Source organism: Neofelis nebulosa, chromosome X (genome assembly GCF_028018385.1).
Source record: "Neofelis nebulosa isolate mNeoNeb1 chromosome X, mNeoNeb1.pri, whole genome shotgun sequence".
Taxonomy (NCBI): domain Eukaryota; kingdom Metazoa; phylum Chordata; class Mammalia; order Carnivora; family Felidae; genus Neofelis; species Neofelis nebulosa.
The window spans coordinates 36,656,570-36,672,273 of NC_080800.1; positions in this window are offsets into that span (position 1 = coordinate 36,656,570).

A 15,704-nucleotide genomic window follows, 5' to 3' on the forward strand; every position below is an offset into this window, starting at 1 on the left:
AGCCTCCGACTTCTGCTCAGGTCATGATCTTGAGGTTCGTGAATTCGGGCCCCCCCACCTCGTTGGGCTCTGTGCTGACAGCTCAGAGCCTGGAGCCTGCTTCACATTCTGTGTCTCCCTCTCTCTCTGCCCCTCCCCCGCTCACACTCTGTCTCTCTCTGTCTCTCTCTCAAAAATAAACATTAAAAAAAAAAGAAAGAAAGAAACAGATGGCACTCAAAAATGTCTGCCTAATGAATGAATCTATGAGTTAGAAGTCCTGAAACTGAGTAGCCTGGAGTCAGGTAACCCACAGGGATACTATAAATAGCGACTGAAAACAGTTCCATTCATGTTGTAATTGAGTTACACCCTACCTAACTATACAGGGTATTCGTCCAGGCTGGAAACAGGCAAAAATACAGAGTGTCATCAAGGACATCTTCAGAAAAAAAACCAAAACACCCAAAACCCTATGTTTCCAGACTTTAGGGATACCGTGTATATTAACATCAAATATTTCTGATCTTTTTACCAGGTTCATCTAGGAGGATATAACAAACCTTTTTTGTTTTGGAAGGCTTTGATCAGAACCCTGTGTGGCATAAACCCTATTGGTAAGGGGCCTCACACAGAGGAGGGACTCAGAAGTGACAAAGGTGCTTGTGAACTGAGCTGTGACAGTTGGTTTCTCTTGGGCTCCTGAAGGGCATCAAGAGGACATAAGCGGGCAGCCAGAGAAGCCAGGAGACAACAGCAGTGGTTTACCTCACTCCAGTCCTTTCCTGGCCTTGCTGGGTTAGAGGACCAATGGCCCGTCCCTTGGAAGCAATAATGGTGACAGTGATGGTGGGGAAGGAAGAAGCAAACCACAAAGGGGCCTGATCCCACTTCCAGAGCCACCAACTCTCAGGTCTTTCTTGAGAAATACTTCCTCTAAGGGGACTTGCCTTTCTTTTCTCTCTGCTTCCCCATCCAACTGGTATTGGGTCCCCTCAAAGTGGAGGATGTAGGAGAAATGGATCTTACTGTGTATTGAAACCTTATCCCCTGTGTGATGACATTAGGAGGCAGGGCCTTTGGGAGGTGATTAGGTCATGAGGGTGGAGCCCCCATGATGGGATTAGTGCCCTTATAAGAGGCCAGGGGTGCCTGGGTGGCTCAGCTGGTTGAGCATCTGGCTCTTGGTTTCTACTCAGGTCATGGTTTTGGGGTTTCATGGGCTTGAGCCCCACATTGGACTCTGTGCTGGCAGCTCAGAGCCTGCTTAGGATTCTCTCTCTGCCTCTCTCTCTGCTCCTCCCCCACTCACACTGTCTCTATCTCTCTTAAAATAAATGAATACACTTAAAAACAAGAAAAAGAAAAGAGAGACCCCAGACAGCTCCCTAGCCCCTTCTTCCCTGTGAGGACACTGCAAGATGATCATCCAGAAACCAGGGAATCTGCCAGAGACTTGATCTTGCACTTCCAGCTTCCAGAACCGTGAGAAATAAATTCATGTTGTTCATAAGCCACCAGTCTGTGGTATTTTGTTAGAGTGGCCAGAATAGACTAAGACTGTTCTCCAGTTGTCCCTGTGATGAGGTCAAGATATGATACAAGGACACTGTGATGGTCAATTAACTACCAAGTAAGGAGCCCTGCCTGCTATTAAAGTTAGGTTCATTGAAAAGCATAATTGTCCAATAAACCTTTGGGGGAAAGGACAAAAGGAAAGCTCAGCATGTACATTGCTCACTAATTTACATCTCTGGACACTCTATTAGTTTTCCAGGATCCTCCGAAAATAACGTCAGTCAACATTTGTCCGAAGAATTTACCAAAGAGGAAGGCGATAATGATTCCAATAACCAGGAGGGAAGGAATTGGTATTGGGCCTTTAAAACAAATCTGTCAGGGGCACCTGGGTGGCTCAGTCGGCTAAATGTCTGACTCTTGGTTTCCACTCAGGTCATGGTCTCATGGTTCGTGAGTTCGAGCCCTGAGCTGGGCCCCGCACTGTCAGCACGGAGCCTGCTTAAGATTCTCTCTCTCCTTCTCTCTCTGCCCCTCCCCTGCTCATGTTCTCTCTTTCTCAAAATAAATAACTAAAAACTTAAAAAAAAGAAAGAAAGCTGCTCCTGCTGTTACCACCACAAAACAATAACAAAAGAATTGCAACTTTAAAGGCACATTTGAAGGCTGTACATATATTTTAATTGCCTCGAGTTCTCCCAAATCATGATGTAAGAAGCAGTATTTAAAAGAGAGGGCTCACATAAAGAAAAAACAAAGTTGCAAGTCAGAAATGCTGACTGATTTCTTTTTTTAAAAACTTCTAATTTTGAAATATTATAGATTCACAGGAGTTGCATAACTAAAGTACACAATGAAAGTGAGGGAATGTACAATCCACAGACATTATTCAGATTTCACCCAGTTTACATTCACTCATTTGTGTGTATGTGTATGTGTGGATGCATGTATGTATGTGTATATGTGTGTATGTGTGTGTGTAGCTCCATGCAATGCTATTACACATGTAACTTTGTGTAAACCACCATTGCTGAGACCCTAAGCTCTCCCGTCTCCACAATGCCCCTTCCAATTATTCCCTTATAGCCATACACACACCCTTTCCCTCCCCCTGGCAATAGTAAGCTGCTCTCCACCTCCAGAATTATGTTATTTTGTGAATGGCATACAAATGAAACCATGTAGTATTATCCTTTTGAGACTGGCTTAAAAAAAAAAGCATTTATTTATTTTTTAGTAATCTGTACACCCAGCGTGGGGCTCAAACTCACGACCCCAATATCAAGAGTTGTGTGCTCTACTGACTGAGCCAGCCAGGCACCCCTGGTGTCTCTTCTTATAAGGGCATCAATCCCATCATGAGGACCCCACCCTCATAACCTCATCTAAACCTAGTGACCTCCCAAACGCCTCATCTCCAAATGCCATCACATTGGGGTTTAGGGCTTCAACACATGAACTTTGTTGGGGGGGGGGTCACAAATGTTCAGTGCATAACAATTGTTCGTTCCTTTTTATTGTTTTTTTTTAGCTGTACTTTTTTTTTATTAAAAAAAATTTTTTTAAGTAATCTCTACACCCAACGTGGGGCTTGAACTCACAACCCTGAGATCAACAGTCACATGCTCTACTGACTGAGCCAGCCAGTATGCCCCTCATTTGTTTTTATTGTTGAGTCTTATTCTATGGTATGGATGTACCATAGCTTAGCTAGAACACTGAAGGACATTTTGGATAGCTTTCAGTCTTTGGCTATTACAAATAAAGCTGCTATGAACATTTGTGTAGAAGTTTACATGTGAAAATAAATTTTCATTTCTCTGGGATAAACGCCTGAGTGCAAGTGTTGGGTCATATGGTAAATTAATTTTTAGGTTTATTTTTTTTAAATTTATTTACGAGAGAGAGAGAGAGAGAGAGAGAGAACACACGCAAAGGGGAGAGGGGTAGAGAGAGAGGGAGAGAGAGAATCTTAAGCAGGCTCTATGCTCAGTGCCAAGCCCTATGCGGGCCCTAATCCCATGACTACGAGATCACGACCTGAGCCAATATCAAGAGTTAGTCATGGGGCACCTGGGTGGCTTAGTCGCTTAAGCGGCCAGCTTTGGATTCTGTGTCTCCCTCTCTCTCCTTACCTCCCTCCTCTGCTTGTGCTCTATCTCTCAAAAATAAGTAAACATTGGGGCGCCTGGGTGGTCAGTCGGTTGAGCATACGGCTTCGGCTCAGGTCATGATCTCCCAGTCTGTGAGTTCGAGCCCTGCGTCGGGCTCTGTGCTGACAGCTCAGAGCCTGGAGCCTGCTTCCGATTCTGTGTCCCCCCCTCTCTCTGCCCCTTCCCCACTCATGCTCTGTCTCTCTCTGTCTCAGAAATAAATAAACATTAAAAAAATTTTAAAAAATAAGTAAACATTAAAAAAATGATTTTCTTTAAAAAAAAAAGAGTTAGTCACCTAACTGACTAAACCATGCAGGCACCCCTCATTGTGTGTGTGTGTGTGTGTGTGTGTGTGTGTGTGTTTTTTTTTTTTTTTTTTTTTTTTTTATTTATTTTTGGGACAGAGAGAGACAGAGCATGAACGGGGGAGGGGCAGAGAGAGAGGGAGACACAGAATCGGAAACAGGCTCCAGGCTCCGAGCCATCAGCCCAGAGCCTGACGCGGGGCTCGAACTCACGGACCGCGAGATCGTGACCTGGCTGAAGTCGGACGCTTAACCGACTGCGCCACCCAGGCGCCCCTGTGTGTGTGTGTTTTTAAAACAATTTGTTTAAAAAAATTTTTTTTAAAGTTTTGAGAGAGACAGCATGAGCTTTAGTTAGGGAGAGGTAGAGAAGGAGAGAGAAAGAATCCCACGCTGATAACGTGGAGCCTGATGTGGGACTTGAACACATGAATCGTGAGATACTGACCTGAACTAAATCAAGAGTTGGACACTTAACTGACTGAGCCACCCAGGTGCCCCCCACCCCTGCATTGTGATTTTAATTTGTATCTCTCTAATGACTGATGATATTGACCATCTTTTCATGTATTTGTTGGCCATCCTCTTCAATGAACTATCTATTGATATCTTTTGCCCATTTTCTAATTGGATTGTTTTCATTGAGTTTTGAAAGGTCTTTATATGTTCTAGACACAAGTCCTTTGTTAGATGTGTGATTTGCAAATATTTTCTGTCAGTCTTTAACTTGCCTTTTCATCCTTTTAACAGGGTCTTTGGGAGTACAAAGTTTTAAATTTTGATGTGGTTTTAATTACTCATTTATTTTAAATGTTTAATTTTGAAAGACAGAGTGAGAGAGAGAGAGAGAGCGCACATGGGCATGCATAAGCAAAAGAGGGGGAGAGAGAGAGGGGGACAGAGGATCCAAAGCAGGCTCTGCGCTCACAGCAGAGAGCCCAATGTGGGGCTCGAATCCATGAACTGTGAGTTTGTGACCTGAGCTGAAGTTGGACGCTCAACCAACTGAGCCACCCAGGCGTCCTGATGTGGTTTTATTTTTTACTTATATTTTTTATTTTAGAGAGAAAGAGAGAGAGAGAGAGAGAGAGAGAGAGAGAGAGAGAGAGAGAATGCAAGTGGGGGGACGGGGCAGAGGGGGAGAGAGAGAGAGAGAGAGACAGAGAGAGACACACACAGAGAGAGAATCTCAAGCAGGCTCCATGCACAGTGCAAAGTCTGACTCGGAGCTTGATCCCTTAACCCTGGGACCATGATCTGAGATGAAATCAAGAGTCGGACATGCAACTGACTGAGCCACCCAGGCAGCCCTGGTGTGGTTTTATTTTAAAGTTAAACAAATAATAGTAGTGATCTCCTAGCCTGCCCTGTATTCCATGCCAAATAAGGGCAAATACATATTTTACCCATTCATCTGTCCATCCAATGTTTATTGAGCACCTACTATGTTCCAGGTTTAATACCAGGTACTAGTGATCTGAAAAGGAGTAAAATATGGTTGCCCCCAGGGGCTCACAGTTTTGTGGGGAGAGGGACATGGAGCACAGGCCTTCCATCAGAGTGTGGCAAGGGATGAAAAACAGGCCATGGAGCACAAGACAGGGCACCAGCAAGGCTGCTCCTTGCTTGTCTCCTTCACGCAGCTTCTGAGGAACTGTCAGTTATGGACCACTTGAAGTCCTAGCATTATTCTAGCTCTATACAGGTCATAGTGTATCGTGTAAAAACATTTCCATCCATTCTTTTCATCAAAATGACCGCTGGTTCATTTTCTAGAATATTCTTTCCATATCCCTAAATAACCAGTACCAAAACTGAGGACCCTGTGAGATTAACAGACAATTCACCCCTGAATGTGATCATTTTTCAAAAATAAAGTAACAACTGTTAGTTCAACAGGTGGTCTTCAGTGTGAAGTACACGCATCAAGGAAAGGTGTAGCTGGGCCTGTTGCATAACAGTCCTTGGTCCTAATATAGCAACGTTCATCTGAGAAGCTTAAAAGACTTGACTCACATGACAAGCTGCCTCATTTTGCACTGACTCTTCGAAGAAGACAAGATGAGATTTATTACACAGTGGCCTATGTTCCAAATAGAGTATGATGTTCTCTACCCAGGTAAGTAGAAAAATATGTCCTGTGACACATTCAGGAGGAACCTAGAGATACTTTGGTGAGAAGAAAAGAATGAACCCTTGGTTTAGGGCACAGTTCTGCTCCAAGAATTTTTAAAAGTGTAAGGCCTGATCTTGCTTATATAGGACTGATCAAATCATTACTATCACAAATAATTGAGGCTCAAAACCTGAGTGGTTTTGTGTTCATGCCTAATCAATGTCAGTTCTCACTGGGTGATGTCCCCCCCCCTTACATTCTCTTTCTATTTTTTTTTTTTTTTAGAATGAGAGACAGAGAGCGCGCGTGCATGCACTCAAGTGCACAAATTGGAGAGGGGTAGAGAGAGGGAGAGAGAGAATCCCAGGCAGACTCCGCACTGTCAGTGAGACACCCGACGTGGGGGTTGACATATGAACCCACACGATCATGGCCCGAGCTGAAGTCAGATGCCTAACTGACTAAGCCGCCCAGGCACCCTTCTCCTTCCTTCTTGTTTCTACTGCAGTTTGCTCCAGAGACACTTTGACATCCAGCTATCCAGTCTCAGTTTCTTTCTGCCCCAAATCATCCTGTACGTAACTGTGATAGATTAAATGTATCCCCCCACCACCAAATTCATATATTGAAGCCCATCTCCCAAGTGATGGTATTTGGAGGAGGTGACTAGGTCCTAAGGGTGGCACTCTCATGAGTAGGATTAGTGCCCTTATAAAAGAGGCCCAGATAACAGTCTTGCCCCTTCCACCATGTGAGGACAGAGCAAGAAGGTGTCATCTAGGAACCAGAAAGTGGGCTCTCACTAGACACCAAATCTGCCAGCATCTTGTTCTTGGCTTTCCAGCCTCCCAACACTGTGAGAAATAAATGCCTGTTGTTTATAAGGTATCCGGTATTCTAATATAGTAGTCCAAGCTAAGACAGCAACAAGGACAGACTTCCATCAAAATCGTGGAGAAGCATTTCCTCTTGTCACTCCCCTGCTAAGAAATCTTTATGGGGTGCCTGGGTGGCTCAGTAGGTTGAGCATCCGACCTCGGCTCAGGTCATAATCTCATGGTCCGTGAGTTCGAGCCCCGCATCGGGCTCTGTGCTGACAGCTCAGAGCCTGGAGCCTGTTTCAGATTCTGTGTCTCCCTCTCTCTGACCCTCCCCCATTCATGCTCTGTCTCTCTCTGTTTCAAAAATAAGTAAACATTAAAAAAAATTTTTTTTAATAAAAAAAAAAAAGAAATCTTTAGTTGCTGCTCAATGCTTACAAATAAAGCCCAAATGCTTTATTCTCCATAATCTGTCCCAATCGACCTTTTCAACCTACCTTTTAATCTCCTGCTATTTTTCTAAACACACATTTAAACACCATGGTCAACAGATGGGCAGCCCCATGACATCCAGGACTGGTGCCTTGCTCATCCACCACTGTATCTCTGCGTTGTGGGTTTTCCTGAGTGAATAAATGAACCAGCCTTTCCAGCCACCATTTCCCAAACTCACTGCTTCCAAAAGCTCCTTGGCCATTCCTACTCCCTAGGCCCCATATACCCACATACTAGGTGTCTTCTCCCTCATTCCCACCGCCAGAAACCACGTTTCCCTTCCTCTCTGATTATCTGAATCTTATCCGTGTCTCCAGGTTTGGCTCAAGTTCCAAATTTAAAGGCTTCCAGAACTTTCTAGCCCACCATATCTTCCTCCTTAGAAGAGCTACTGCACTTTTGGTACCACTCATGCATTTACTCCACATTTACTAAGATGGAACAGAACACGGGTCCTGCAGTAGAGGAGCTCACACTCTCATAGTCTAGATTTACTACATATTGCCTCATATTGGATTAATGATCCTTCTGTGTGTATGTCTTGTCTCCCAGTTCTGTGAGGGCAGAGGCCATTTTTTTTAAACTTTATTTATTTTTGAGAGAGAGAGAGAGACAGAATGAGCAGTGAAATGGCAGAGAAAGAGGAAGAGGGAGAATCCCAAACAGGCTCTGCGCTGTCAGCATGGAGCCTGATGTGGGGATCGATCTCACAAACCATGAAATCATGACCTGAGCCAAACACTTAACCAATGGAGCCACCTAGGTGCTCTGGCAGAGGCCATGTTTTAAACTGATTTGTCCCCCCCCCCCCCCATGCCTGGCCCTTAGCATGGTGTTGAATAAACATCTTTTTTTTTTCTTTTTCCAATAAACATCTTCTGAATGAAGAATGATTTGAATGACTAAACGAATGATTTGACTTGATATTTCCCCCCTCTGTGGTTTTCTTCCTCCACCCAGATAAAATAATGTCCTGTTACCCATTTGTGATACTTAGGGGATGGCTCTCATTACCCTTATTTTATCAATGAGGAGACTGAAACACAGAACGGTAAAGTAACTTGTTCCAGACTGCAAGTGAGTCATGGTTGCTTCATTCAAAATAGAGGCTGAACCGTTTTGGAACCAAAGACAGCTCTATTTCCATGGTGCCAGAATGTAGATCTCTCTTAGACACTGAGCGTCAGCTGTGCCCTATTACACACACATATAGACTTCCATCAAAATCATGGAGAGGAAGAGGTGTATGTTGGAAGTCATAGTTTGGTTTGTGCAGAATAATTAATATTATTCTATTCAAGATCAAGTTGTATGAAAGGTAATGTCTGATAGATTCCAACACATTCCAGAGAGGAAAGAGTGGGCGGCAGGTGGTGAGATGCAACATGTTTCTTTTCATAGAATAATTCTTGTGGAAGAAATGGCATTGCTGCCTTTTTCTATTTTCAGCACAAAGTAACACTTAACTAATCTAATTATTATTCAAGGGAAGGTGTGTAGCTGCAAACCTTCCTCTGCAAGTTTTGCAAAAGTAACATACAGTAGAGGATGGGAATGAGAAGGCGGCTGCAAAATTGAATTCACACAAAAGGTTTACAGTTTCAATTTGGAATATGGATAAAAGGATATTTACAATATATCTGTGGGGCACGAATACAGGAAAAGCAAATCCTCATGTACCCATCAACCTAGCTTAACAAACTAGAAGAGTACCAATGGTCCTGAAGCTTTCTAGCCACACTCAGTGGCTAGAAACAATAGGAATGAGCTGTCAGCAGTTAAAAAATCAGGACATTTCACATAAAAACCTGGATATCCAGCTTCTTTTTTTTTTTTTTGTAAGTTTATTTATTTATTTTGAGAGAGACAGAGACAGTGCAAGTAGGGGAGGGACAGAGAGAGAGAGGGAGAGAGAGCATCCCGAGCAAGTTCTGTGCCATTAGCACAGAGCCCGATTGCAGGGTTTGAACTCACAAAGCTGTAAAATCATGACCTGAGCTGAAACCAAGAGTCAGACGCTTAATTGCCTGAACCACCCAGGCACCCCCATTCAGCTTCTCCTGAAAAACCTGCATTCCTGTAGGGACATAATGGATCGGGTCACTCCTCCAGTTCAGCACTTCCTTCATCCACATGACCCATCTGGCCCCAAGGCATCTGAGTTCATAATCCCTGGTATGTGTGTTTGCTTTCCGGGTTGGCTTTCTCTCCTTTGACACAATTCAAGACCTCCCTTTCCCTAGTTCTTCTGCCTCTGCTCCAGGGCATTTCTTTTCTGGGTAGGGCAGGACCTTTAAGCTGCGCTAGACTCCTTGGAGATCCACAGATGAGAAGAGACTGTCTTAGCCTTTGCTGAATGCGAGCTGTGTACAATCGCATATTACGGAAGACAGACAACATTGGGAATGGGAAAAGGGTGTAAGAGCACAAAGCAGGCAGAAAGTATGTTGGTCAGGGTTCTCCAGAGAAATAGAACCACTAGATTTTAAGACATGGGCTCACATGACTGTGGGGCTGGCCAGTCTGAAATCTGCAGGGTAGATTTTGTGAGGAGGGAACACTGTGAACAAAGGATCAGAGGCAGGGTTAGTGCTGAGTATGTTCAAAGAATAATGAGCGGTGCAGTGGAGGAGCTTAAAGCACGAGATAGTGCTGGGGGTGGTGACAGGGGGCAAGGTGGACAGAGAGGGGTGGGGGAATGGTGGGGGACAGGAGAAAATGGGATCAGACCTTGAATGCAGTCAGCTGGGGGGAGGTGTCAGAGTGTTTTGAACAGGGAAGTGGCACAGTAGGACTGTTTTAAGAAAACCTTGGGCCGGGGCGCCAGGGTGGCTCTGTCAAGTGTCTGACTTGGGCTCAGGCCATCATCTCGCGAATTGTGAGTTTGAGCCCTGGGTCGGGCTCTCTGCTCTCAACACAGAGCCGGCTTCAGTTCCTCTGTCCTGCTCTCTCTTCCCCTCCCCCACTTGCGTGTGCTCTGTCTTTTTCTTCCCCTCCCCCACTTGCGTGTGCTCTTTTTCTTTCAAAAATAAATAAACATTTAAAAACTTAAAAAAAAAAAAAAAGAAGAAAATCTTGACCTGTATAAAGGGTTGGGCAGAGGGGAAAGAGTGAGGCAGGAAGGGCAGTGAGGAAGTTTCTGGGATAATCAAGAGCAGGCTTGAGCAAAGCTTGAACTATCAGGGAGAATTCTTATAAACGTGTATATTGTTCTTTTTTTTTTTTTTTAATTTTTTTTTTTCAACGTTTTTTTTTTTTTTTTTTTTTTTAATTTATTTTTGGGACAGAGAGAGACAGAGCATGAACGGGGGAGGGGCAGAGAGAGAGGGAGACACAGAATCGGAAACAGGCTCCAGTCTCCGAGCCATCGGCCCAGAGCCTGACGCGGGGCTCGAACTCACGGACCGCGAGATCGTGACCTGGCTGAAGTCGGACGCTTAACCGACTGCGCCACCCAGGCGCCCCACGTGTATATTGTTCTTAAACTGACACGCGCGCGCGCGAGAAATTGCTCACTACTGATGTAAAAGTAAATAAAAGCCTGAACTAGGCAATGAGACAAGGAGACCAGTTTGAGAGGCATAAGGTGGGAAGGAGGAAGGGTCTGTTTATGGACAGCAGGTACGCTCAGAAGAGAAATGGAGTCCAAAATATCACTGGGGTTTTAAGTCTGCGTGGGAGAAATGATGATTCTACTATCTGAGATAAACACCAGAGGCACAAGTTGTTTGGGAGGTAATGGGGAATCCTGTTTAGACCTTGCGGAGTTTGAAGTGTAGGAGGGGCCTTGGCTTCATGGGCGTGGCTTGATCCCCAGCGGTGTCCACCCATTCCCCCACCCCGCCTGTGAATGACAGCGTGTCCTTGGGCCCTCTGTCTGTATCCTGGGTTGGGGGCACGTACCTCCCTTCTAGGGCTGCTGTGAGGATTCGATGAGCTAACCACACATGTGAAGAATTTAGAACAATGCTTCCAAACAGGCACAGAAAAACAGACCGTTGAAAATGCAGCCCCATCTTCCCAGAAAAAGGAAAAGAGTTCCAAAGCACTTTCCCTGCTGGTCTCCACATTCCAGGAGGGCTCATCTGCCCTGTGTGGGTGGTGACACTCACAGACTGTAATTAAACTGAATTTCCATGACGAATCTTTCCTGCTTTTTGGTTCATAACCTTAGGATGGCCAACATGAAGGAAAACTTCGCAGAAAAGGGTCCGGGGTTCTGCCTAAGCACACAATTCTGCATTAATAGAGTACAGTGGGTTGGACAGTAGGATTCTGACTCCAATTACAATGTGTATTTTTTTTTTTTACACCATCAAAGAATCCCGTGACACAGCTGGGAGCCCTACATTCAGATCCTTTCTGACACTATCTACCTGGAAGACAGCGTCAGATCCCACAGTCCTACAAGATTGCCCCCTTACCCCAGTTCAGATGCCATAAATCCAGATTATCACCTGTGCTTCTGACTAATCAGCTATAGATTGGAGGTTCCAACAACCCCCACCTTCGGTTTGATTAATTTGCTAGAGCGACTCACAGAACTCAGAGAAATATGTCACTTAATAGGTCACTGGTTTATTATCAAAGGATAACTCGGAACAGCCAGATGGAAGAAACGCATAGGGCAAGGTAGGGGAGAAAGGGCAGAGAGCTCCATGCCCTTTCCAGGCCCTCCAATCCCCCCACATCTCCATATGCTCACAAACCGGGCTCTCCAAACCAGTCTTCTTGGGTGTTTATGCAGGCTTATGAAGTAGGCACGATTACATCACTGGCCATTGGGGATTGAATTTAACCTCCAGCTCCCCACCCCCTCTCACGTCAGTGGGGTGGGACTGAAACGTCCGACCCACCAACCAGCCCCCTTCCTTTGGCACTTTCCAGATGTCACCTCGTTAACATAACAAAAGCCCTTTATCGCTCACTCTCCTCACAGGAAATTCCAAGGGTTTTAGGAGCTCTGTGCCAGGAATGGGGGTCGAAGACCAAATATCTATTTTTTATTCTAAATCACAATATCGTTGACAGTCATAACCAGAGGTCTTTAAAGAAATAAAAATTCAAAAGTTGAAAAGGTCTAAAAACCTTTAAAAACGATTAAACCTAGTAGCAACCAAGGTCTGTAAGATAACGACAGCAATAATCGCCAAGTAGGAAGGTGTAGGGAAAAGAATTAATTCATGTTACGAAGCACAGAGTGTATAAGTCCAACACAGGACCGCTGTGAGATTATGGCCAAGTTCTGCATCACCCGCGCTCGAGAGAGAGAAACTGCTAAAAATGCCATCACCTAAGATGCAGCATGGAATCTTGAAGGCATGTGGCCCTTTTCGTTGTATTTCCCAGGGTCCCCCCCCTTCTCTCTCAAGGCAAGGCAGTCTCACTGCCCTTGTTCCCTCTGGTTCAGAGCCTCTACCCACGACTTCCCTATTTATCCCTTGTATCGCCTAGTCGCTTTACATGAATGAAGGCAGAGGTACACTGGATTTTTCTGTTTGAAAATATTTTTAGCAACGTTAGTGATAGAGAAGAATCCCTCCGATATAATTTTGTTTTTCATCTTAACATCTTTGTGGGAGGAAAGCGGATTCCAGGCCAGATTTGCTATCTGGGGATAAATAATTGTCTGAAACACGCCCAGTTTTGAATGTATCGGCTCTCACCCTTAGAGAATAAGGGTGTACAGCAATATCTCAAAGACTAAGACTCCTCTTTTCCCTTTAGAACTTTTATCAGCCTTCACAGTAACATTTTCCTAATCACAGTTGACCCCGACCAGTTGAAAATCCCTGTGTAACTCCGGACTCCCCCAAAACTTAACTACTGATAGCTTACTGTTGACCAGAAGCCTTTCTGATAGCATAAACAGTTGATTAACACATTTTATATGTTATATGTACGACATATTGTATTTTTACAATAAAGTAAGTTAGAGAAAAGAAAATGTTATTAAGAAAATCATAAGGAAGGGGCGTCTGGCTGGCTCAGTCGGTAGAGCATGCGACTCCTGATCTCGGGGTTGTGAGGTCAAGCCCCATGTTGGCCGTAGAGCTTACTTTAAAAAAAAATCACAAGGAAAAGAAAATACATTTACGGTATTGTAAAAAAAAAAAAAAAAAAAAAAGAATAAATAGACCGCGCAGTTCAATGGTTAACTGTACTGTAAACTACCTGGCTTTGGAAGCTGATCTGCTTTATTGGGAGCCCGAAACAAAAACTCAAAAAGGCTATTACACTTTAAAACATAAAAGGAGACTCAGTGGGCATTGCTTTTACCTCCACACCTGTAATTATCCTTCTGATTACAAGGGAGTTCCGCCCTCCTTGAACTTTATTCTACACTAAAGGGAGTATGGGTCAGTTAGACCCAGGAGACCTTTCCTCTGGACCTTGCAGGAAAATGACTGGTAATCCTGAGGTTCACTAAAGGCTCTGAGGTTTCTATCTCTTAGAATCCCTTTTCCTACTGCTTTTCTTCAAGCTGCATAATAGTCTGATTATTTTTCTGCAAGGTTTTAAATTACTTGGGCACATTATTTGGATCACGACAATGTGATTTCGGTTTATCTCAGTCTCACAGAATAGTGATGAAATTTACTTAAAACCATTTGCGGAAGCAAAATAATGGTTTTAGACCCCTTAACATGCCCTACCTTACAACTTGCCCAAGGCGGGCATTTGCACTATTTACTCATCATCACTATTGGGCTGTCCTGGAGTGTGACAAGTGCCCTCTCCTCCGTGGGCTCACACACAACCGCAGTACAACACGGTGAATGTAACAGTGGCTTGAGCAGTGGGTGCTTCGGGAGTCCTGTGCCAGAGCAACTCACTCTGCTGGGTGTGTGCTGGGAGGCGGGGAGCCGGTGGTTTGAGACAATCGGGAGGAAGACAAGTGTATATGTACATGTATCTATCACGTACTAATCTCTTACTCCTTGCAAAGCACTTTCAGGCACTAGCCCTTGAATTCCAACTACCTTTTGAGACAGAAACGATTTTTTTAGTTTATTTATTTATTTATTTATTTTAGTAATCATGGGCTCAAACCCATGACCCCAAGATCAAGAGTTGCACGCTGTTCCGGCTAAGCCGTCCAGGTGCTGCGAGACAGAAACTATTTTTCTTCTAACTTGATAGACAAGGAAACTGAGGTACTGAGATGTCAAGTAAGTGCCCCCAGTCACACAGCTTGTAAGCAGTAGAGCAGGAATCTGAACTGCTGGTTCCAGGATCCGCAGTTTCTAGGCTTTTGTCTGCTCACCTGCCTCAAAGGATTGGGGGGTGGGCGTGGTGCAAATCGTATATTTGCCTCAATTATGGGCCATCAACTTAACATTGTCTGGGAGTGTAAGGAAGTGAGAATGCAAAAAAAGTTTCCCTGGTTTCAGCTTTTCCTAACCCTTTTTAGGTCACTTCAAATGAAATTTGCAAATGACGGCTGGGTGGAGAAGATATGCAAATGACTGCTTAGTGGAAAAGTCCTTTGGAGGGCTATGAAAGTTGGCTCATTTAGCTACCTCAAGTGCGCACATCATTCTTTTTCAGAGTGAATGTGTTTGGAGACAAAGCTTTGTATGTTTCCCTGCTTCCTTTCCAATTTGATATTCCAGTGATAACATATCGATTAACAAAACACCCTGGTGGTTTGAACTGAGTATGCCTATGAGCAGGGGTTAATTGAAAATAGGAAACTGCTGTATATTTTAATTCTTTTTAAGTATTCCCATGGCAGTACCCTGTATGTTGGCTGTACTGAAAAGTAAAAGAAAGTCCAGGACCAGGGATATCAGTACATCCCATTGTTGCTAGATGCAGTTTGAACTGTCAGAACCATTACCTTTTGAATCCGTTTACCCTGGTCTATATGAAAAGGAAGCTGAAGCCAAACCAAACAGAAACACCTAATTCTCCGTGAGAATTCACGAATTTCAGGGCCAAAAGGGGACTTAAGGATCACTAAACTTAATGGTTCTCAAGGGGGCATTGTGGAAATCTGCATTTTTGGTTGTCACCATGACTAGCATGGCTACTGGCAGTTAGAGTCAGGGACCAGGCATGCTAGTTGTTCTACAATGCTGGTCAGTCCCCTACTGCAAAGAATCGAAAGTGAAAAACTAGTTCATCATGATTTAAAGCCTGGAACACTATTTTACATATAAACCAAAATATTTTTGCTCAGTTTTAGATACACCCCGAATTCTCTAGTATTGTAAATACCGTAACAATGGAGAAAAGATTGTATTGTTTTGTTTCAAACAGAGTTCATCATTTTGGAAAAGCAGGGCACCAACGGCAACGCTGCTCCTGG